Source organism: Clarias gariepinus, chromosome 20, assembly GCF_024256425.1.
Source record: "Clarias gariepinus isolate MV-2021 ecotype Netherlands chromosome 20, CGAR_prim_01v2, whole genome shotgun sequence".
NCBI classification, from domain to species: domain Eukaryota; kingdom Metazoa; phylum Chordata; class Actinopteri; order Siluriformes; family Clariidae; genus Clarias; species Clarias gariepinus.
In genome coordinates this window covers 20,201,257-20,224,264 of record NC_071119.1, presented here as the reverse complement: position 1 = coordinate 20,224,264, position 23,008 = coordinate 20,201,257, and positions in this window count along the sequence as shown.

Here is a 23,008-nt window from a genome sequence, read left to right as displayed (position 1 = left end):
TACCAGGTGTGTTGTGCGATAAAAGAGTATCAGCAAAAGTGAAAGGAAATGTGTACAGGACAGTGGTGAGATCAGCGATGCTCTACGGCTTAGAGACAGTGGCGCTGAAGAAAGGACGGAAGCAGAGTTGGAGGTCGCAGAGCTGAAGATGTTGAGGTTCTCTTTGAGAGTGACAAGGTTAGGTAGAATCAAGAATGAGTTCATCAGAGGGACAACCCATGTTAGATGTTTTGGAGATAAAGTCAGAGAGGCCAGATTGAGGTGGTTTGGACATGTTCAGAGGAGAGATGGTAAATATATCGGTAGAAGGATGCTGAGGTTGGAACTGCCAGGCGGGAGGTCTAGAGGAAGACCAAAGAGGAGATTTATGGATGGAGGATAGGGTTAGGTGGAGGCAGATGATTCGCTGCGGCGACCCCTGAAAGGGAACAGCCGAAAGACAATGAAGAAGAAAATAAATAAGAGCTAAAATGTGAAGTGCAGGCAGGCTCAACTGGAACATGAGCTATTACACTAAGAAAAATCAATAAACTCCATTGGCAATAAAAGAATTCAATTAAGAGGAAGGATTAAAACCTTGTTTGTACATTAAATATCAGAAGACAGGGTGGGGTGTTGGCAGTTTGGGAGATTATAGTGACTTGACATGGTTCTAGCTGGCAGACTGGAATTCAGAAACTGTTGATCTCCTAAGATTTTCATTGTGATTTTACAGATCAAAGTTTAAACATTTTGTCACATACAGTTCACAACCATACACAGTTTGATATGCAGTGAAATGCTTATATGACTGTCGGTGACCAAAATGGAAACATAGGATAGAATAGAAAGATTAAAATTTAGATATTTCATTACAATCTAAAGAAAATTTCACTAGAACAGGCATCACTCCATAGAGCCAATCAACGTGATGGTACAGTATAGACGGTATTGACAGAGTGTTCTGACGAAACAGAAACAAAAGCATGACACACCATGGCTTACTCTAAGAAAAAGAACCTTCAAAGATGAATGAATAGATTCTTTCTGCAGGAAGTTTATAAAAAAAAAGTTTGCTCCATATATGATGATAATAAAAATTTGTAATGTGAAGTGCTACAGTACTATGAGAAAAAGCAAGAATCATTCGAGCAAACATACAGTATCCATAGCAGTCAGAGCTGAGGGCATGTAAGAAAAAAAAAAACTGGGATCCCAGTATGACAAAGCAACCAAAGTCTGTTCACATTCATTCACAGCCCAGCAGCGTGCAAATGATTTACTAAAAATTCATAACGATACTAAAGACTATCCCTATCCCAGAATGTGTAAAAAGTAATTATATATTGGAAAGTATATAATAAAAGTATTTTTTAAAAAAGGTTATGGTGTGTACTGTAGGTATGACACATCAGCGGAGAATACCCGATATGGTCTCTAGCAACTCCAACAGCCTGGGTCTTTAACAGAGTTGAGCAGAAGAGCATCTCAAAATGCACAAAACATCAGGCGAATAAGCCACAACAACAAAAGACATCATCGGCTCCCACTTATATCAGCCAAGAAAAGGAATCTAAGGCTACAATAAGCACAGCTGCAACCGAACTGATTGGTCTGTGGTGACGCCTATAAGCCAGCCAGAAAGAAATTCGTTCACCTCTTGTCTTTTAAAATAGCTCACACACACTCACACTCCTAAACTCAGCTGGTGAATGGTGGGGTGTAATTTTAATGAAGTCCTGTGTGCATTAGAAATCAGCACTGTTTGCCTCACCACATAGCAAGTTCTTTCTGTTTCAGCACACACACACACACACTGCAACATTTTGTGACAAACTTTACTTTACCAATCGCGCACCAACCCCCACCCCCCCAACCCCAAAATCCCCTACCCCCCCCAAAAAAAAAAAAAAGAGAAAAGAAAACAAAATAATTGGACAGTCATTAATAGGTGCAATTATTCATTCTTGGAGTATAAACTGTCATATTTTCTCAACAGAACCCAAGGTTGGCAATTAAAGTGGAATTAATCGAGGTGTGTGGAAAGAGGAGAAGAACTGACTTGGCAGTTTATTACAATGAAATTCTGTCAGTATGTTAGAAGTTGAGGGGAATTAGCTATAAATACGCTATAAATGTGTTCCTTAAATGTACTATTTCCTAGACGACACAGTATAACTAGCTAGCAAGCCTTCTTCTTCGACTATACGATAGTTTTGTCCTATTCACCTGAGAACTGTTTATAGGAACTAAAATTGTAACTGATTTAACCATTTTTTTTTATTATAATTTTGCTATCAGTTGATATCTTGAAAAGATGTTAGCTGGCTAGTTAGCTAAAAATGTTAGATACAAAAAGGATTCACTTACATAGTAAATAAGGATAGACCTAGCAAAAAACTAAAAATGTTACTCAAAAATCATTAGTGTGGGCCAGTTTAGAGACTTTGCTACAACAAACAACAATTGCTATACAAGTACAATTAGCTAGCTAATAAATGCAGCTAAGACTTTTGAGGTAACAGTAGATCCTGTTTAAGAAGTGACTTTTAACTAACAATTTAGAGAATTATATTTAGTCACTAAATATCAATTCAGCTTAGTCAATAATAATTTTTTTGTTATTTAATGACATTTTTTTTTTTAATAAAGAAAAAAAAATACTAAAACTTTCACCAGGTAGCAAAGAAGGTGCTTTAGCATTAATTTATCTTGCTAAGTCAGTGTTTTGCATTAAAGGTGTACTGTACATGTGTTGTTGTGTGCGCTAAGAGTTAACGTTTGAACTAATCAGCACTTATGTACCTAAAATCAGTTTTTGAAAGACATTTTTGCTATTTTTGCAGTATAATTATTTTTATACAATATATTATAGATATCTTACAGTATTCTTTTCAGACCAGTTTCAGGAAGCTACAGTACAGTAGTGTTGATGTTCAGTCGCATACTGTAGCACAAAATATTTATAAGAAATTATTATGGTAAAATATAGTACATACCATAGTACAAATCATATTTACATTTCCATAGTAGGCATCATTGGACTTTATATAGTACAGTAGTACCAGGGTAGGTACTGTAGCATTTCAGAGGGCAACGTGGTACTGTAGTACTATGGTGCAATATTTTGGTCCTTTTTTGGTACCACAGTGGCTACCAAAGTTCAGTAGGTATCTAATATGGTACCTTATAGTTATAATACATAAAGCTTTAGCCAAAGGAGCTACTTCTAAAGTTTGTGCAATATGGAAGTGAGTGATCTCACTTCCATAAAAATGTCAAGTTGCCTACTGAGGCCGTTTTGGAAAGATGATTTTATATGTGCCTTAAAAATGGCCATATTTCAGTGTTATACTCTCTTGCTTCAAACAATAATAATTTTAAATGCAAATGCAAATACACATTTTTTTTTGTATTACTACTAAAATTGGTGTATGCTTTTAGAAGAATATAATCTGTGTAAAAAAAATTGGTTAAATAAAAGCATCCCATTCAATATTACGATTTTTTTTTTCTCCAAAAATCTGTAACGTCCGTAACCATGTCAAAGTCAATTAACAATTTTGCATTTTACAATAATATTCTTTCTCAGGTTTATGTCTTTTCATGTGAAATCTAAACTTGCAAGGTTTAATCTGAATCACAATTAAGATTATTAACGATTAAAATTTTAAAAAGTAACAGACATTATATTTAAGTGCATGGTATTGTATTTAGCAAATGTGTTTCCTTTTATCTGATAAAAGTATAAATGTGTATGCATATGTATGGAAAATGAAGCATTGATCAGGAGCTAAGATGCATTAAGTGTTATAAAAAAATTGTTATATTATCCAATCTGAAAGTTCACTTTAATGTACTTTTAAATACAGTAGGTGAGACACTTTTTAGCACTAATACCATGTTTTGACTGATAATATATATTTTTGTCAGTATTCTGGTTCTATAATATCATGTACCGTAGCATGATAGAACCACTTACCTTACTATAGTACACATACCATTTACCTATATATGTACCATGGTAGAGCCATGTACCATGTGCAAGATGTATTATATCAGCAAATAAGTTATATGGTCATGTGATAAATAGACCATGGCACAGGTACCATTGGACAAACCTGGTACGTATACCATGATAAACTTTCTTATGGGTATTTATAGAAGAATCCGCCCTCTTTTTGATTCGACGTATTATTATAGCATTTCTGCTGTAAATTATAGATTGTAGTCAGTCAACAGTGATTTTTTTTCCCTTTCAGAAGAAGCTGTCTGAAGAAGATATCATGTAACACTTTGCCCACAAGCATATCCACATGCACATGCACACACGCACACACACACACACACACACGCATACAACATGCAGAAAGTCAAAGTTGTTTTAAAGTCAAATGGATTGTAATAGTAGTCAGAGCCATGCCCAGAGGAAGAGGTAATGTGTAGAACAAAAAACACTCATCAATTTTAGATGAGTAACTGCATACGGTGCGGTCGCACGCTTACAAGTGTAAGATTCCAAACCAGTGTGTTTGGAAGCTGGGCACGTGTATGGGAATAGGGAGTATGCACAAATCACACACACACACACACACACACACACACACACCGTAGAGGCAGGCAAGTACATAGACGCACTAACTCCGCCCTACACTCCTTCATACTCTACGTCTTTCTCTCTCAAACACACACACACACACACACACTGTATAAGCATGCAAGTACTCATGCAAAGACCCTGCCTCCATCTCTCTCTCTCTCTCTCTCTCTCGCTCTCTTAGAGACACACACTAAAAGTACTGGAACTGTTTGGACACCTGATTGTCATTCCTGATTGCTCTTCATAAAAGTCCCTCAGTGCCAAGTATATATGTGTGTGTGTGTGTGTGTAGCCTGAGGCCACTAATTTAACAGTATCGGGACGTAATGATGTGCACATTAAATTAATGAATCATTAATTCTCTAAGGGAGAGACAGGTTTAGTTATGCTGCATAAGCTTAAGTTAATTACGGAGTATAGAATACAGAAAAAAAAAGTGGGAATTATTATTTTTAAATGTACAGTGGTACGGTGCGAAAAAAAATCTAGGTCATGTGAGGTAATGTGTGCAGAAGTGTGTAAGACCTACTTTGGTAGGCGGTGCAGTATCGGTTACCTCTCTCTCTCGCTCTCACTCTATCGGGGTTATTCTATAAAAAGGTGCTGCATAGCAGTGGGTCCCTCTGGTGCCCATTACTGCCTGGCTTCCATTCATCATCAGCGAGTAAGCATTTCGCTTCTATGCGCACCCACAGAACTCCAGGAGCCATTCATTAGCAGGCACTTCCCTCTTTCGTTCTGTTTCTGCGTTCTTTTCTTAGCAATGGTCACACCGTACTCCCGAGTACCTTCCTGTACTTCAAGGAGCTAGGCCATTTCTGCTGACAAGCTAGTCTCTCTCTATCTCTCCCACACACACATATATACACACACCATCCGTCACTTACCAGTCCTCTTACTTTCCCCTTTGGCACTATTACATAAACTCAGGTGTCTCGGTGCTGCCGCGTCATGTTAAATAACCAGATAGCAGCAATAACGCGTTCGCAACATCGAAAAGAATGGCGAACGCTACAGGATTCTTATTATTCTTATTCTTATTATTATTAGTGGACTTTTGATGGAAGCTTGGATTATCCTAACTTGTCTAAACTCACTTCGGAGACAATTATTCTACATAAGCAGCGGTTAAAAATAATCACCAGTACTTTTGATTAATTGATTGATTGATTGATTGATTGATTGATTGATAACTTTTTCAATCCCAAAGAGAAATTAAAACATTACAGCAGTCAGTTCAGAAACTATTTAAACGTTGTATAAACATACAAGTGGCGTTCAAGGACAAACTGGGACTTTTGATTGTGTCATTTCTCTATATAATCCCCTGCTACACTAATATAGTGCTTAAATCCTGTTAGAGCCATAACCGGACTGCCTGCGTCACGTCTAAAACGCTGGCCTCCCAGGAACTCCATTAGTATTCCACACTAACTATGTTGAAATTGCTTGGAGCAAGATCAGGACTGTACCCACCCTGGGAGATTCTGCCTCAAGCATCCTGTGTTTGTTTGGTGTGTATCTTTTGCACATCCTCAGAAATTACCACAATGTGCTGACCAGGTCTAATATAATAAAACGGTAGCAGCAGTGTAATCACAAATAGTGGACAGTTTGGAGGGGAAGTTGTACAACCAGGTGCGCGGATTACCCACATCAATATGATGTATCTTTACCGCCGCACAATGACAAATCCGTGTGTCAAAGCAGTTGGCACGAGATGTGTATGTACTACCTAGTGCCTTTAGCGTGCCTTTTAACTTACTAATCTCTTAGGGGCGGCACGGTGGCTTAGTGGTTCGCACTGTTGCCTTGGACCTCTTGCCACCATCTTTGTTTACTTTATGCAAAATGTCTGCAGTGTTCTTTCTATTGGAATATACAGTTAAGCATGTGAACAAATACATCCATGACTTGCCGGTTGCTGGTTTAACAGCAAGTATATTTTGGGCCTAAGAGAGCATTTTTGTGGGGATATTTTACTCCATCATTTCTGTCGCAGTCACTTAAGGGGTCAGGCTGCCAGTTCATTGTCATTCACACACTTACTCACTCACTCATAGCGCTTCATTCTGTATTCAGGGTCACGGGGACCTGGAGCCTATCCCAGGGGGCTTAGGGCACAAGGCAGGGTACACCCTGGACAGGGTGCCAATCCATCGCATAGCACACACACACTCATTCACACAATACAGGCAATTTGGAAATGCCAGTTAGACTAATCTGCATGTCTTTTGACTGTGGGAGGAATCCAGAGTACCCAGAGAAAACCCACCAAGCACAGGGAGAACATCCAAAATAAATGCACACAGACCCTGAGGCGGGAATCGAACCCAGACCCAGGAGGTGCGAGGTGCGAGTGCGCACCACATTTTATGTACTTATTTCCGTCTTTCCATCTCAACTGACTTTGCACTACCATAAATGTCCCAGTGTGACGTGACCATGTCGAGCTCGCCATGTGTATGTGCTTTTCTGTTTTAACACACCTGAGTCAGCTCCTGAAGGGTTTGCAGGAGTTGGCTAATGAGCTGAGTCAGGCGTGTTATAACAAAAAGTTTACACACCGAGCACAGAATAAAACCCGGCGATGCACTATTTGCGTTTGATTAACGAAGGGTACTTACATTAATGTAATTCTAAACAGTTACAGAAATGTTGCTGCGGTATCCCTGCTAATAGCTTCAGGCAACATTGAGTCCTAATTTAAAGCAAGCAGCATTAGTAGTGTCTCACGCTTGTTCGCAGCTTTTTAAACTACAGTTTAAAAAAAAAAGTGTCAGAAAGCCTGTGGTGAGAAACTCAAGCCCTAAAGCTGTGCCTTGATGATAATGATGATGATGATGATGATGATGGGGGACACAGTCACCTTCAGTTTGCTGCACAAGTCTTACTATCCCTACTATAACATTAGCGCCTTGTCACTTCTAGTTCAAAAGATGATATCTTAACAAGAGGAAATCTCAAGATCTCTGGTCATATATTCAACATTTTTCTTTCTGGGATAAATCTTCTTCAGCACACAAGACTCTGTGGAATAATAATAAAAAAAAATGTTTCTGAGACCACGGCTTTAAATCTCACGTTTAAAATCTTAAAATGGGATCCAGCTTATTTAATCGATCTGCAATGAATAAAGATCGGAAATTAAGATTAATTGATTTTATCATCTTCACACAAAAAAAATCATGATGCTTAATTCGATTTAATTCAGAAAGTGCAACTGGAATGAAAATAGACAATTACACTATTGACAGAGCGCTACATGGAAGATAACATACAATTAGCAATGAAGTACAGTATGCAATGTTTCAGAGTAAAACCTTTTTCTTTGAAACGAAATTTCCTCTGGTTTTTGAGATATCTTTTGTCTCTAAGCTAGACTAACCAACCAGATCTCACTAGCGAAAGATAATCATTCTTCAGCCCTAACTCTAAACTTAATGCCTGCTACAGTACAAGGGGTGTTCAAATCAAACCAGGATTTTTTACTATCCAGAATAACAGATCGCACTGATGAGAGTAAAAACGTCTTCCATTCCTTTACATAATCATTTACATTTAGGCATTTGGCAGACGCTCTTATCCAGAGCGACTTACATTTTCATCTCATTATACATCTGAGCAATTGAGGGGGCCCAATTCAAGGGCCCCACAGTGGCAACTTGGTGGTTGTGGGGTTTGAACCTAGGATCTTCCAAACCGTAGTCCAATGCCCTAACCACTGAGCTACCCCTGGCCCCCTGCTAGGCTAATGCACTTATCCCAGTGTTTCACTAGCGATTGGATACTATCAGTTTTCTTTGTACACCGGAGCCACGATTGCATGTCTGATTCACGTCTAAAACTCTGGCCTCCCAGGAACTCGTTTAATGAATCAAATATGTGGAAATGGCTTGAAGTGATGTCAGGACTGTATGAAGTATGCGGCAATAATTCCCACAGAGTTCCTCTAATGTGCAAGTGGTGTTGGTAAATGATTGATCGACTGGGATCGTCATTCACAGATGTACAGCTAAGAGAATCATCGTCACAAGTCCTGCTTTGACTTAAACACACATTCAAGTTTAATGCTTGGAAATCGCTTGCCATTTCCAAATGGCTGGAACTCCCCATTCAGCATGCACATACAATAACCAAATAGTTCCCAGTTTAGGATTGTGCGACCTCTTTCCCTCGGTTTACACAATGATAAATATTAATCACGCAGTTTTGCACGCTGCTAAAATTGAAGCTTCAAGCTTACTTGCATCATGGCTCCAATTATCTCAGCACATAGAAACAAGAAAGCAAACATGTGATCAACAAGAAACTAGAAAATGTTTACACGAATATGCATCATTGTCTCGTGTCACGTGATGAGCCAATCAATGTTCATGTCAATGAGATTTCTGAAGAAAGCTCAAAAATCTGGTCGTCATGGAGACATGGAGGTCCGTGTGCTTCTAACAAGAATGCAATCTACAAACATAGCATGCACTAAAAGCCTCTAATGAGACATTAGAGCATTATAATATATAAATATATATACTACATTATGTATAGAAAGAGAGAAAGAAAATCGCATTATCATAATCATACACTATCTGAAATAATGAAATGAAATACAAGACCAGAACACAACGCCTTCTAATTGAACTCTAGGTGTTCTCCATGCGAACACCTAGAATTACACCATGTACATTCTTTTTTCTTTCTTTCTTTCTTTCTTTTTTTCGTTCTTTCTTTCATTCTTTCTTTCTAAAAGCTGTCTATTATGAGATCTTTTTATAAAGAACCTCCATGAGAACATTCTGTCGCCCTGCGCAATCTGTCATATTTGATGCATGATTAAGAAATCGAAGATAAATATCCCCCGCAGACACAATGAGAAAAGGAAAATGGCACCATTATTCACTGTGAGTACGGAATTAATAAGCTGCGGTCTTAACTCAGCGTGCGTGCGTATTTGTGTGCGTCTGTGCGTACTCGTTATCTCGCGGGCCTCCTGTTTCTCGTTCTCAGAACAGGAGTTGGGGGCTGGTGCCAGTTCTTCATCAAACATCAAATGCATCAGCGTCCTTGCAGCTTGCGGCATACGGCTAAATAAGGCTCGATCCGGACTGGATCAGCCTGGTGGGGAAGGGAAAAAAAGGAAGACAAGAGGATAGCGAGGAGAAGATGAGAAGAATGCATGCATGGATACAGTGCTGTGAAAAAGTATCATGATTTTTATTAATTTTTTTTTTTTGCATATTTATCACTTAAACGATTAAGATCATCATTTTAACATGACACAAACAATAAATACATAATGCAGTTTTTAAATGATGATTTCAATTATTAACAGAAAAAAGCTGTCCACTACCTGGTCCTATGTAAAAAAAAAAAAAGAAATGTCCCCCCGTCCCTTGCATGAAACGAAGTGTGATTAACCACATTTTTTGGCAAGCTGAATTTAATTTCACGCACGCCTCATTACTGCCAGAATCAAGGAATCACTTGACAAACAAAAACTTAATAAAAGTCTTAAAAGCAACACAATATGCCTCAATCTAAAGTAATTCAAGAACAGATAAGAAACTGACACCTGTCAGACTGGACAGGGTTACCTAGCCATTTCTTAGGCTTTGGGACTCCACTGAACCGCAGTGAGAGCCATTATCTACAAATAGAGACAACATGGAACAGTGGTGAACCTTCCCAGGAGTGGCCGACTAACCAAAATGGCTCCAAGAGCGCAATCTCAAAAACTGCAGGTCTCACTTGCCTCAGTTAAGGTCAGTGTTCATGATTCAACAATAAGAAAGACACTGTAGCGAAAATGGCATCCATGGGAGAGTTCCGAAAAAGAACACAAAGTCTCATCTCACAGATCCCAAAAACATCTTGGGAAGAATTTTGGGCAAATATTCTATGGACTGATAAGACAAAAGTTTAACTTTTTCTCTGTTACATCTGGCCCAAACCTAACCAAACCATCATTTCATAAGCAGAACATCATACCAAGAGTCAAAGAATTCTGCGCTCTACCAGAAAATCCTGAAGGAGAATATCCGGTCATCAGCTTGTGACCTCAAGCACAAGAACACTTGGGTAATGCAGCAGGGCAATGATCCGAAATACACCAGTAAGTCCACCATGACTGAGCAAATAAAAAGAGTTACCGATTAGAAGGTCTGCGGTTCGAGCCCCAGCTCCAGCAGGTTGTCGCAGTTGTGCCCTTCAGCAAGGCCCTTAACTGTGTCTGCTCCAAGTGCTGTATGATGACTGACCAAGCGCTTTGACCTCAGTCTACAAAAAAAAAAAAAAATTATATATATATATATATATATATATATATATATATATATATATATAAAGAGAGAGAGAGAGAGAGAGAGAGAGAGCAGTGGTGGCTCAATTGGGTTACTGGTCTACTGATGGGATGATCAGGGGTTCAAGCCCCAGCACCACCAGGCTTCCAGTGTTGAGCCCTTGAGCAAGGCCTTTAACCCTATCTGCTCCAGGGGCGCTGTACACTGGCTGACCCTTGGATATTTGAAAAAATCCTTTTACTGTGCTATAAGGTACATGTGACAAATAATTCAATCTTTATCCTAAAACTCTCAATGTGGCTCAAGCAGAACAATTGTTCATACACAGCAATGTGAAAGACTCATTGTCAGTTATCGCAAACGCTTGATTGCAGTTGACAACCAGTTATTAGGTTTAGGGGACAATTCTTCACCATGATAAATCAATTCATCATTTAAAAACTAAATTTTTATTTACTCGGGTAATCTCTTCAGAATATTAAAATTGGTTTGATGATCTGAATCATTTAGTGGCAAATATGCAAAGAGTAAAAAAAAACTAATCAAATCTTAAATAATCAGTAATCGGGTGGTGTGATGGAGAATAACGCCAAGCAGCATGTCTAAGCCGTTCCTATAGTTAATAATAATATTAAAAAGTAAAAAAAATAATAATAATAAAACACATTTGGTAAGGTTATCAAGCAAATCTTTGGAAATAAAAAAAGCCACTGGGTTGGCTTGATTTGACTTGCTGATTGCAAGACTGCTGACACTGGAGACTCCTTCCGTAAGTGTTAAACATTTCCTTACACAAAATCACTCACTCACTTATCGTCTATACCACTTTATTCTGTATACAGGGTCGTGGGGGGCCTGAAGCCTATCCCAGGAGACATGAGGCGGGGTACACCCTGGACAGGGTGCCAATCTATTACAGGGCACACACTCACACACTAAAGTAGCTAAAACCGGAGTACCCGGAGGAACCCCACCAAGCACGGGAAGAACATGCACACAGAGACGGGAATCAACCCTGGACCCTGCAGGTGCAAGGCGACAATGCCAACCACTACAGTACGTGCCGCCTTTATAGAAAATCAATAATAATACATTTTGAGATTTCTCTTGATTTGAGAACTCAACAGTTCTTAGAAGTCTAAGTACGAGCTAAATTGAGAGTAGAGTGATGGAAAGTGATGAGGAGCAGCAGCTGTAGAAAAAAACTAAAGGGGAGGAGCGGGAATGAATTAAATAAGGACTTTGGAGAGACTTTTAAAAAGTGTGCTATATACTCGGTTAGACATCAAACAAGCCTGCGTTATAGATTCTACTCCATCAACCTTTGAAACTACACAAGTGCGTCTAATTAAGAAGCTCTGATTTGAAAACTCCCACTTTGCACTAGGTCATCTCCATCACACTCACATCCCTGTATCTCTCTCTCTCTCTGCAGAGATCCTCCCAAAGTCTCCCGCAATGCCAAGGCTCTGAGCTCTTTGACCTGTGAGATCAATACTGATGACTCTCATTTGATATTGCGCTATTCATCATGGGAAAGTGCTGCAGCGCTAAGCGGCCCTCTTCTCTGAGGCAAAGTGCTTTCAGATGTGGGGGACGACTGAGCCGCTGAGGGAAGCCTCTAATAAATAAATAATTACACCGGTGGACTTTAATGCTTAGGGGAAACATCGCAGAACAAAACAGTATTTTAGCAGCGCTTGGCTTCTAATCACACATTAATTAATACTTTAAGTAAACTCATCAGATTCGAGGAGAAATCAGCTTCGAGGTCATATAAAGGTTTGGCAAGCGGCTTTAGCTGGTTACTTTATTTGATACGCCTGGACTCTGGATAAGCAATTTTAATGCTATTACTGATCCAAGTGTATGACTCTGTGTTCTGTGACGAGCCACTACTTAATGCTCCCAAATACCATTAGATACAGTCTCCCAGACAGACAGACAGACAGACAGGGAGAGAGAGAGAAAGAGAGAGAGAGAGAAAGAGAGAGAGTAGTTCTTGGCACAAACATCACTGGCATATGTCTAGAGCACCATCTTGAGTTTGGTGCCATTTTGTCAAGCCTTCAAATATTATATATCTAACTAGGCACAGCTAGCACCTGGATCCTGCCAATGAAATATGCCCCTGCCACCCTTTCTGTGTCCCAGGTAGAGAAACATAGTGCAAATAAAACTGACTGATACAGCAGATAAGCAGACTTTTTCATGAGGTTCAAAATATGTATATATACAAAAAGGTCCAAATGGTTGATTCTGGGAGACGTATAGAAAAAGTACAAGTGTTCATTAACAAACAGTGCTGTTCAATTCTTGAAACTGATTGGTCCGGAGGTATTGGCAGCATTTCGGATGATTCATTATTGTTTCTATAGTAACAGCTTACTCTGCAGCCTTGTATACAGTAATCCTAGCCTAATAATAAAAATGTTGTTTAAAAAAAAAAAAAAAACAAGAACATTTTCTCATTGTTGATATCGATAACATACATGTAGCATGAGACATGTGGCATGGTGACATGAGAAGTTAAAATCAGAAACAGAGAAAAAAGAGAAAAGTTGAGGAGGTGATAAGGACAATTCTAATAGAGAAGTATTTCTGACTTTGTGCATTTGATCTTGGGAATCATTTAATCGGCAAGATCTGGTGCAGGTTTTAAACCAGATGAACTTCTTGATGCAACACCCATTTTATACCTGGACTTGGGACTGACAATGTGTGCGGTGAATGAGTTGTATGAAGCGTAGGGTTATGGGGCTTGCCCAAGGATCCAACAGTGGTGGCTTGGCGGAGCTCAAACCCCTGACCTGCCAATCAGCAACCTGAGCCAGCTTTTATAAAGTATATTGTGGTGATTGAAATAATAAAAATATGCTGCAGTATAAGAGAAATGAGGTATAAAACACTTTATTGGAAACTAAACGTCTCCTGAATTGTAACACTCACTTACTCATCGTCTATACGGCTTTGGATTTGTGGGATGAAACCCGGGTTGCAACATTCAAACTCCACTTCAAACCCAAAGGGAAATCGAACCTGAACCCCGGGGGGTGCAAGGCGACAATGCTAACCACTAAGCCACCGTGCCACATAAAGTGGTAACAGTACTGTAACTCCTCATAGCTGTATATCAGGATGCATTACGCCATGCCAACACTTAGCTCTTTATACTGTAACTTTTTTTGTCAAACATAGAGGGCACATTCTGTTTAAGCTTAAACTGAACGAAACACACATCAGTGGGAGTCCCTGCTTCTTCTGCCTCTCTTTCTCATTTGTAAAGGAAATGAATATTCATTTCACTTTCTGGATCGTGTGACCTGCTCGCTCTTTGTCCTTCAGAGTTTGTTCCCGAACACAAAGCTCAGAAACAATTTCACGAGGCATTAATTAATTGCTTGATTTCCGAGAATTTACTCTAAGGAGAAATAACATGAAATAACTTAAAAAAAAATATCAAAACGGGGTGCAAGAGGGAAACGCAGCAGTATTTATAATGACGAGAGTGCTAATTTCTGCTTTAAAAGAATCCAAAGGGAAATAAATAAATAAATATATAAATAAATGCACGGTTTCATATTCGTGATGGGTTTCCACAGCTATGACTATAGTGTAGGTTCTTTGCTTTCCATCAGAGCAGCGAATCAGATGCAGAAATATTTTAACACATTTGAGTTGTTGACAGTGTGTCAGATTTTCCGAGGAATGTTCTTTCAGTGTGTGAAAAAAGTGGGCTAATTTATTTCTTTATTTATTTTAATGACACAATCTGTAACACAGTACAGTCAATCAGCCTGTACAGTTAAAATCTATTTATTTCGCCTTTGATTTGTTTGAGTGTGGAAGAAACGTTTTGGTCTGGAATTTCAGAGCATGTGACAAAATTGGTCTTACCACTTCTACCTGCAAGTTCTGCTCAACATTTTAGTAGCGCACACCTTCATGTAGGAAAATGTGTTAAGGTCAGCCTGATTGAGCCATCTCTACTATTCGGTTGAGGTGTGCTATGCTTAACAGAAAAACAGTATGCCTTTTTGCAACACAATTAATTTGTTGCAGCATGACAGAAAAAAAAATATTATGTTGTATTTATTTATTTCTGTAAATACTGTGCAAAAGTCTTGACACCCCACCATCATTTCTTTATATTAAATTTAAATAAATGATGTTAATAAAATTAAAGAAAAGTTTTTTGGTTTTTTTTGCGACAGGCTGCAAAGTGCCTAAGGATGAATTGTAAAAATTGGTTGTTTATGTACCAACCTCAGCAGCAACCTTATTTCCCCTCTTGTCTGTTCCAACCACTCAGCATTAAACATCACCAGTATACTAATCACCAGATTGATCATCTGTCATCATCTGCACCTGTTTCTTACTAGTTCATTCTTTCACAGGTTTTTTTTTTCAATCCTTGAATGATTCATATGTCACTTTGTGGCTTAATAAACAAAAAAGCAATCCTCTGAAATTGCTCAGAAAAGGGACTCGACTGGAATAAGATCCAAAAAAGTCCTTTAGAAACTCGGGAGAATTATTCCTCAACACTGCAAAGCTGTACAAGAAACGATGTCTTTTTAAAAGCAAAATGTGATGAAAAGACGTGGTGGTACTTTTGCATAGGACTTTATAATGATAAATTCACCATGAAGTGACATCTCAACCGTTTGGAGGATTTCAGATTTGTTAAAAAATATAATATTATTATCACTATTATTGCCCCAAGGAAATAAAAATACAAATAAAAATCTTTCCCTCTGCTTTCTTCTTAAGGAGGATGTTAAAGAGCAAGTTCATCTGTAATGCTTAACCATGGAGATAACAATTACTTGGCTCATTTTACCGCTTGCTATCAAGGACCCCTGTGAGAAAGAGCATGAAAGAACTTACTTCGTCTTGTTTCATACTGAAGTGATTCCCCTGGATGGCAGACTTTTTGACTTTCACATACTTTATCACAGATGTTAACATGCATAATTTATGTAAAATAATGTTTAGCCAAAAGATTATTTTTAATATGAGTTGCTAGGGTACTTTGCATTAAAAAAAATGCAAATTCCAGGATTATCAGCATGATGTGTGAATTCTGGCTGTGATATTTTCTCCACATTAGTTTTATCACTCACTTCCTTACACATTTTGCACCATTTCTTTCCCAAAAATGTCATATTTGTAACATTATTTGTGAACCGTCACAACCCTGATCGGGCAGTTACTTAGGATGTGGTAATTGCTTCATGTTCACATTAATGAATGTGGGCCTTTTACTTCCACAAGCTTTACATCTGATCGCTCACTAGCAAATGAATGTAAAAGCCTCTAATACAGTACAAATTTATTTCTCACCCGGATGACTATTTCACTCTGTCTGGCAAGCTTATCCTGAAGGAAAACATCTACACCACTTTATCCTGTGTACAGGGTCATGGAGGGCCTGGAGCCTATCCAAGGAGACTTAGAGCATGGGGCAGGGTACACCCTGGACAGGATACCAAACCATCGCTGGGCACACACTCATACACACACTACGGGGAATGCCAACTAACCTAATCTGTCTGTCTTTGTACTGTGGGAGGGAACCGGAGGAATCCCCCCAAGTATGGGTAGAACATGCAACCTACATGCACACAGAACCAAAGCGGACCCGAACCCGAACCCTGAAGATGTAAGGCGACAGTGCTAACCACTAAGCCACCGTACCACCTGAATTCCGCTAGTGAAATGCAAAACAATTACGTATGATACATCTTAATTTGCTTTCATTTAGAGTGTATGCCACATTAGGGTGTAATGCCAGTGATAAACATATTGAAATCTGTGATCGTCTTCAATTCCCTCTGTGTTTGTTGAACATAATAAAAGTCGAGTCCTGTAGGATGGCAAACTATGTCACACACCACTGAGCTGAAACCACTAATTACCAGCCGCAACAGACTGGGTCTGTGTCATCAACCTCTTCCTCTCTCTCTCTCTTTCTCTCTCTCTTTTACACACACATCAGTTTTGTCTTACATGCTGTACCGTAGTTAAGTTACGCATCATGTCATGATAAAAAGCACAAATACAAGATGGATGTCAAGCACGCATTTAGACAAATGCCCTACTGCACTTCCCACTCTCTCAGTCATGGCACGCACAAAGAGGAACGGAACGAGCAGATGGTTCATCGTCTTAGCAACACTCAATATCCTCCATCAGACTTATTAAACCGACTTCTTGTAGCTATGAGATGATGAGATGCACACCTATTAATAATACCAATGGCACTCGGAGAATGCTGCTCGCACTGCACTGCTTGCATTTCTTCAATGTGGGACTGTTTTTTTAAATGTAGCCTGTACGTTTATATTATATGATTATTCATGTTGTTTAAAACAAGTCTTCTCCTGTGACTACATAACTGTTTTTTCACTCGGTCAGGCTATTTATTTAACAAGTTCACAATCTCAGTTGTTTAGAAAAGCTAGGGATGCAACGATACATTGCGACATAATGCATCATAATGCAACGATGAAATTGGCTCGGTTTGCAAGAAAGCAGTTTATTACTTATTAATACTTTATTTTTATCTGGCGAGAAGGGTGAGTGTGGAAGTTCTCAGACGATCATCATGAACAAGTTGCCGAATGGTTTCAACATTTTAAGGGGTTGAGCTCGTAGAAGGTCTTACTCTTTTCTTGTTGTCTTCCAGTGAAGGTCCTCCACTCTTGAAGTGTGCATGCCACTAGAAACACTTATAATAAACTCAATAAACCTAAATAAACTTGCCGAATCATGTCAACCGTCTCTGTGGAAGATTTCCCCAGTTTTTATGCAGAATTTCATGTTCACTTTTTCCATGTTAAAAAAGCAGATGTGGTCAGAACAGCACCAGATGTACACAGGGTGATGTCTTTTGGCACACTGACTTATGAAGGTCGATGCTCTCTGTGACTAAAGTAATGAAAGTATAAACTATACAGTATTGCTACAGAGTGGGTAAAAGTTAACTAGGCAATATGCAATGGCTATAAGGTATAATTGGAAAAATAGTCTCGAAATAGTCGATAGTAAATAGGATTTTACATTTCCCGCGTCGATAGTGGATAGGCAGATAGTACATATGCAACATAAACAAAGATGGCTGTCCGCTTGACTGGATTTCCATTTCATTACCAATTTTTAATTCCTAGTTACTGTTCACACCTGTAGTTAATTAGGACATGCACTAAAATCACCCCATTAAAAACTTACTGTAGTGATTACCGGGAATTAATATTATTCCCGTTGATTGAAGACCAACTCCATTTTTATCTTCCAGAATTGGTCAAACCATCTGCTGCCCCAAAATTCAACTCCGTCACATCACATATGCTTAGAAGAACCCTGGCATCCCCAGTCTAACCACGACTGACACCCGAGCGTCTTTAATAATTTATGAATCAGGAAGAAAGTACAAGCAAAACATCTGACAGTTCACTGATATTTCTATTAAATCTTAATGTGTGCTAGCAGCGCAGACACTTCTGCAAGGCTATAGAGCATATGACAAACATCCAGCTGTTGGACTGCCAAAATCCACTCTACTGAGATTGCGTAATATGTACATCAAGAAGGAAACACACACTTAGATATTTCCTTTCAGCTTTCAGCATTGTCTCTTAAAGCTGGTTTGCTGAGTTATCTTAGAGGGGGAATATAAATTTGCATGTCACACATGCACCCACTCACATAGATATACAGTACGTCTGAACGTTTTAATATTATCATCACATATTCCAATGATTTATATCTAATCTCAGTAAAGGAGTCTCGATATGAATGCCTCATCTTAGGATAATAAGTCAAATCACACCTTATTGCACTTTCTTATTTACATGTTACATCTTCCTGTTATTCCCTTAAGCTTATGACTCTCAAAATGAATTTTGCTAGTGAACCACTATGTATTCACTTGATTCAGAAACGAGTTTAGAGAAAGAAAAAGTTTATATGAAACAGATGTTAAAAAAACCCTGCACCTTATTTACCCAGTCTGCTCCTACATATGTTTTATCCGACTCTTTTCAAATGATTAAGGTTACTTCTTTCTGTTCCCCTGTCAAACTCTGTGATAAAGGAAAAAACCTGTCATTGCCGCCTTTTAAACCCATTTTCAAAGATTCAATTCTCAGGTTTCAGGATGTACAGAGAGAGAAAGAGAGAGAGAGAGAGAGAGAGTCTTCCAGACACGACCCAGATACCAGATACCAGATACCGGGAATGGTTTCCTTTAGGGATGCGACCTGAAAGTGTCATCCTCTACAAACACAGCTTTCACTCCACTCATGTACACAAGAGCTGATGCATTAATTTGGATATTTATGAACAAAATAAATGTGGGATAAACAGGGCCGAAGAGGAAGCGTGTTATAGTCTTACAAAATGACAAACTTCCGAATAGTCAGAAGAGTGAAGTGGACTCAAAGGTGTGTTGCTGTAATATATTTATATATATGTATTATCACCTTGCATCCTTCAGGGTCTGGGTTTGATTCCCACCTCGGGGTCTGTGTGCATGGAGTTTGCATCTTCTCCCCATGCTTGATGGGTTTTCTCCGGGTATTCCGGTTTCCTCCCACAGTCCAAAGGCATGCGGATTACTCTGATTGACGTTCCCAACTTGCCCCGTAGTGTGTGAATGAGTGTGTGATGGATTGGCACCCCATCTCAGGTATACCCTACTTCATGCCCTAGGTCTCCTGAGATAGGCTTCAGGCATCAATTTTGACATTCTGTTGGTATAAAAAGCTGGTATTGTCAGTAAGTCATTCCAAGTTCATCATTCCAACAGCCATGAACACAGGATGTCGCTTAACGGACGAGCAGCGCCACCTGGCCATGGCGCGCCTTTGGGTCGGTGGCAGGCAGTCAGATGTTGCTTGTGAACTTGGTGGGTCTCAAAGTGTCATCAGCAGACTTCCATGTTAATGACAGACCCAGGAGTGGATCCCCACGAGTGACAGACCTCATTTTGCAATGATGACCAGTACCATGCAATAAGGACCTATGCACTCAGACATCGTTATGCAACTGCCACACAGCTTCACTCCCGCTTACGAGATGCGAGGGGTACTAAGGTTTCCAGACGAACCATTCGCAACCGACTCCACCGCTTTGGCTTGAATGCCGGACGGCCGTTGCAGGTGACTCCACTGACACCAAGACACCGCCGTGAACATTTGCAGTGGGCACAAGACCATGTGACTTGGATAATCCAGCAGTGGTCTACCGTCCTGTTTACTGATGAGTGTCTGGTCACCTTTTATAGGAGAAGGCGAGGTAAGCGATACACCGAGGTCAACATGGTCCCCAGGGTTTGCTTTGGTGGAGGAGGTGCAACAGTCTGGGCAGGCATCACCAGTCAGCGCAAAACAGATTTGGGTATTGTACATTGCTTAGTCACTGCATGTTCTAACCTCCGAGACATCATAGAACCCATCATCATCCCCCAATTCCGCCAGCACCCTAACCACCAACTTTTTGTTCAAGGATGATAAACCTCCACCACATCGTGGCAGAATTGCCACAGCTCGACTTCAGGAAGTTGGAGTGCCTTATATGGTATGGCCATCAATGTCCCTTGACCTAAACCCCATAGAGCACGTCTGGGACCAGTTGAAGCAGAGACTGGATGATCATACCCCACCCCCACGTGACCTGGCAGAACTGCGTGTAGCACTTGTGGAAGAGTGGAATGCATTGCCTCAGAACAACATCATGAGGTTAGTGAGGAGCATGAGACGTTGCTGTCAAGCTGTCATTGCGGCAAATGGTGGAAACACTCGCTTTCATTGACATTGTCAATTTTTGTTATTTGGGGCTATCCCTGTTATTGTCTAAATTTTTGGGGTAATAAATATTAAACTAATGAAAATGGTGTTTCTTCTCATTCTTCTCATTCGTTATTAGTAATATCAAAGGGAACTTTTATTTATTTTATTAAAATTCAGAGCAAACAGGAAAAGCACTTATGTAAATAACAATATTCCTAACTTATTGTGAGTAGTGTATAAGGGAAATTTGACCAGTAGTCTGAATATGGTTGAACTTAAGTGACCTATATGATAAACATTATCTGTCTGACTTTTTCTTTTCATCTTAATTAATTCACACTTAAATTACTTTTTCTTTTGTAATTTGTCTCCAGATTTTGAGCTTTTCTGATACCTGTATATGTACCTGCGTATGAACAGTAAAGTCTTCAGCTCCCACTCATTTTATATTAAATCCAAATAAATGATGTAGATTTGGCACAGTGGTGAAGTGACTAGCACTTTCGCCTTGCACCTCCAGGGTCGGGGTTCGATTCCTGATTCTGTGTGCATGGATTTTGCATGTTCTTGGTGGGTTTCCTCCGGGTACTTCGGTTTCCTCCCCAGTCCAAAGATATGCAGGTTAGGCTAATTGGCATTCCAAAATTGCCTGCAGTGTGTAAGTGTGTGAGTGTATGTATGTGCCCTGTGATGGATTGCCACCCTGTCCAGGGTGTATCCTGCCTCATGCTCTAAGTCTCCGGAGATAGGCTCCAGGCCCCCTGCGACCCTGTATACAGGATAAAGCGGTATAGACGATGAGTGAGTAAATGATGTAGATTAAATTAACCAAATATGAACAAATGTTTTGCTCAAACAGGCTGCAAAGTGCCAAATGCATTCAGCATTACCAGTATACTAAACCCCCAGCCAGATCATCTGTCATCATCTGCACCTGTTTCTTACTAGTTCATGCCTTAGGATTTTCATTTATTTATAATTATTTTTATTTTTTTAATACTTAAATGATTCATATGTCACTGTGTGGCTACAAACAAAAAAACATTACTTGGTACAGGGACTAGACTGAAAAAGAGAGCCAAAATCTTGCCGAAAAGTCCTTTAGGGAGCCTGGAGAACTGTTCCTCAAGACACCATTAAAAATACAGGAGTAGTCAAGCTATTTGGAGGCAAAATATATATTAAAAAAAATAGTGTCTTAAAGGTTTTGCACAGTGTCCAGTTCTTCCTCTGAGAATTCCCTTTATTTCGCAGATTTTTCCTAATTTCACGCTTTCAGCTCTTGGTGAACTTTACCTTTTATGAAGTTTTATGGGCATTACTAAATGCAAATGCAGTTTGCACGTTACTGTATAGGAGATTTGCAAATTTTTCTCTCAACGTAGTCATGTGACTATGAAAACTTTTATACAGATGATGAAAATTAGTTTTGTTTAGCACAACCTACAAAACATTTAAGTTAAGTAAAGTTCTTATTTTATTCTTTATTCTTCATATATCATCATATATCAGCTTTGTTAGTAAGCTGGGGTAAGAGCACAAGGTCAGCCTATATATGGCGCTCCTGGAGGAGTGGAGGGTTGTTCATGAACGATTCGTTCTCAGGAAACAGAAATGAGTAGTTACTTTGAGCCTTTTGGTCCGAATTGTTCATTCTTTTGTCAAGTGACTCTCATAGACGCTATGCAGTGCAATACGCACAGGAAACAGAATTGAGTGATTCTTCTCAATGAGTCTTCTAGTCCTGTTCGTTCGTTCTTTTGTCATGTGACTTCCATAGAAGCTATGCAGTGCAATAGATTAAAAAAAACAAACGATTCAGACCAAAAGATATGAGATGTGAGCTGCTCATTCTGTTTATCATAATATGTCCTTGGCTGCATTGTAATATTTTCATTACTGGAACTATAGTTAAAATGGGTGTACGTAGACATGTTGGGAGTCTGTTGAATGAAAATGTGACATTTTATTTTATTTCTAACAAAATAAATTAAATGACTAAAAAAAAGATTTTTTTTTTTTTTTGATGACCGAGATTTAAAGAACCAAGCACTAAAATGATTCAAACTTCCCACCACTATCCTGGAGCAGATGGGGTTAAGGGCCTTGCTCAAGGGCCCAATAGTTGTAACAGCTTAAACGACCAACTTTCCAATCAATAATTCAAAGCCTTAACACACTGAGCCACCACCACCCCAATTTGTATATGAATTTTGTTTAAAGATTTAAAAAGAATGAATACTTTTCATATATCAGCTTACATAACAATGAATAAGTAAGTTGGATTGAACTAAAGAGATATTGACACTTATGGCACTAACAGATACTGAAACAAACTG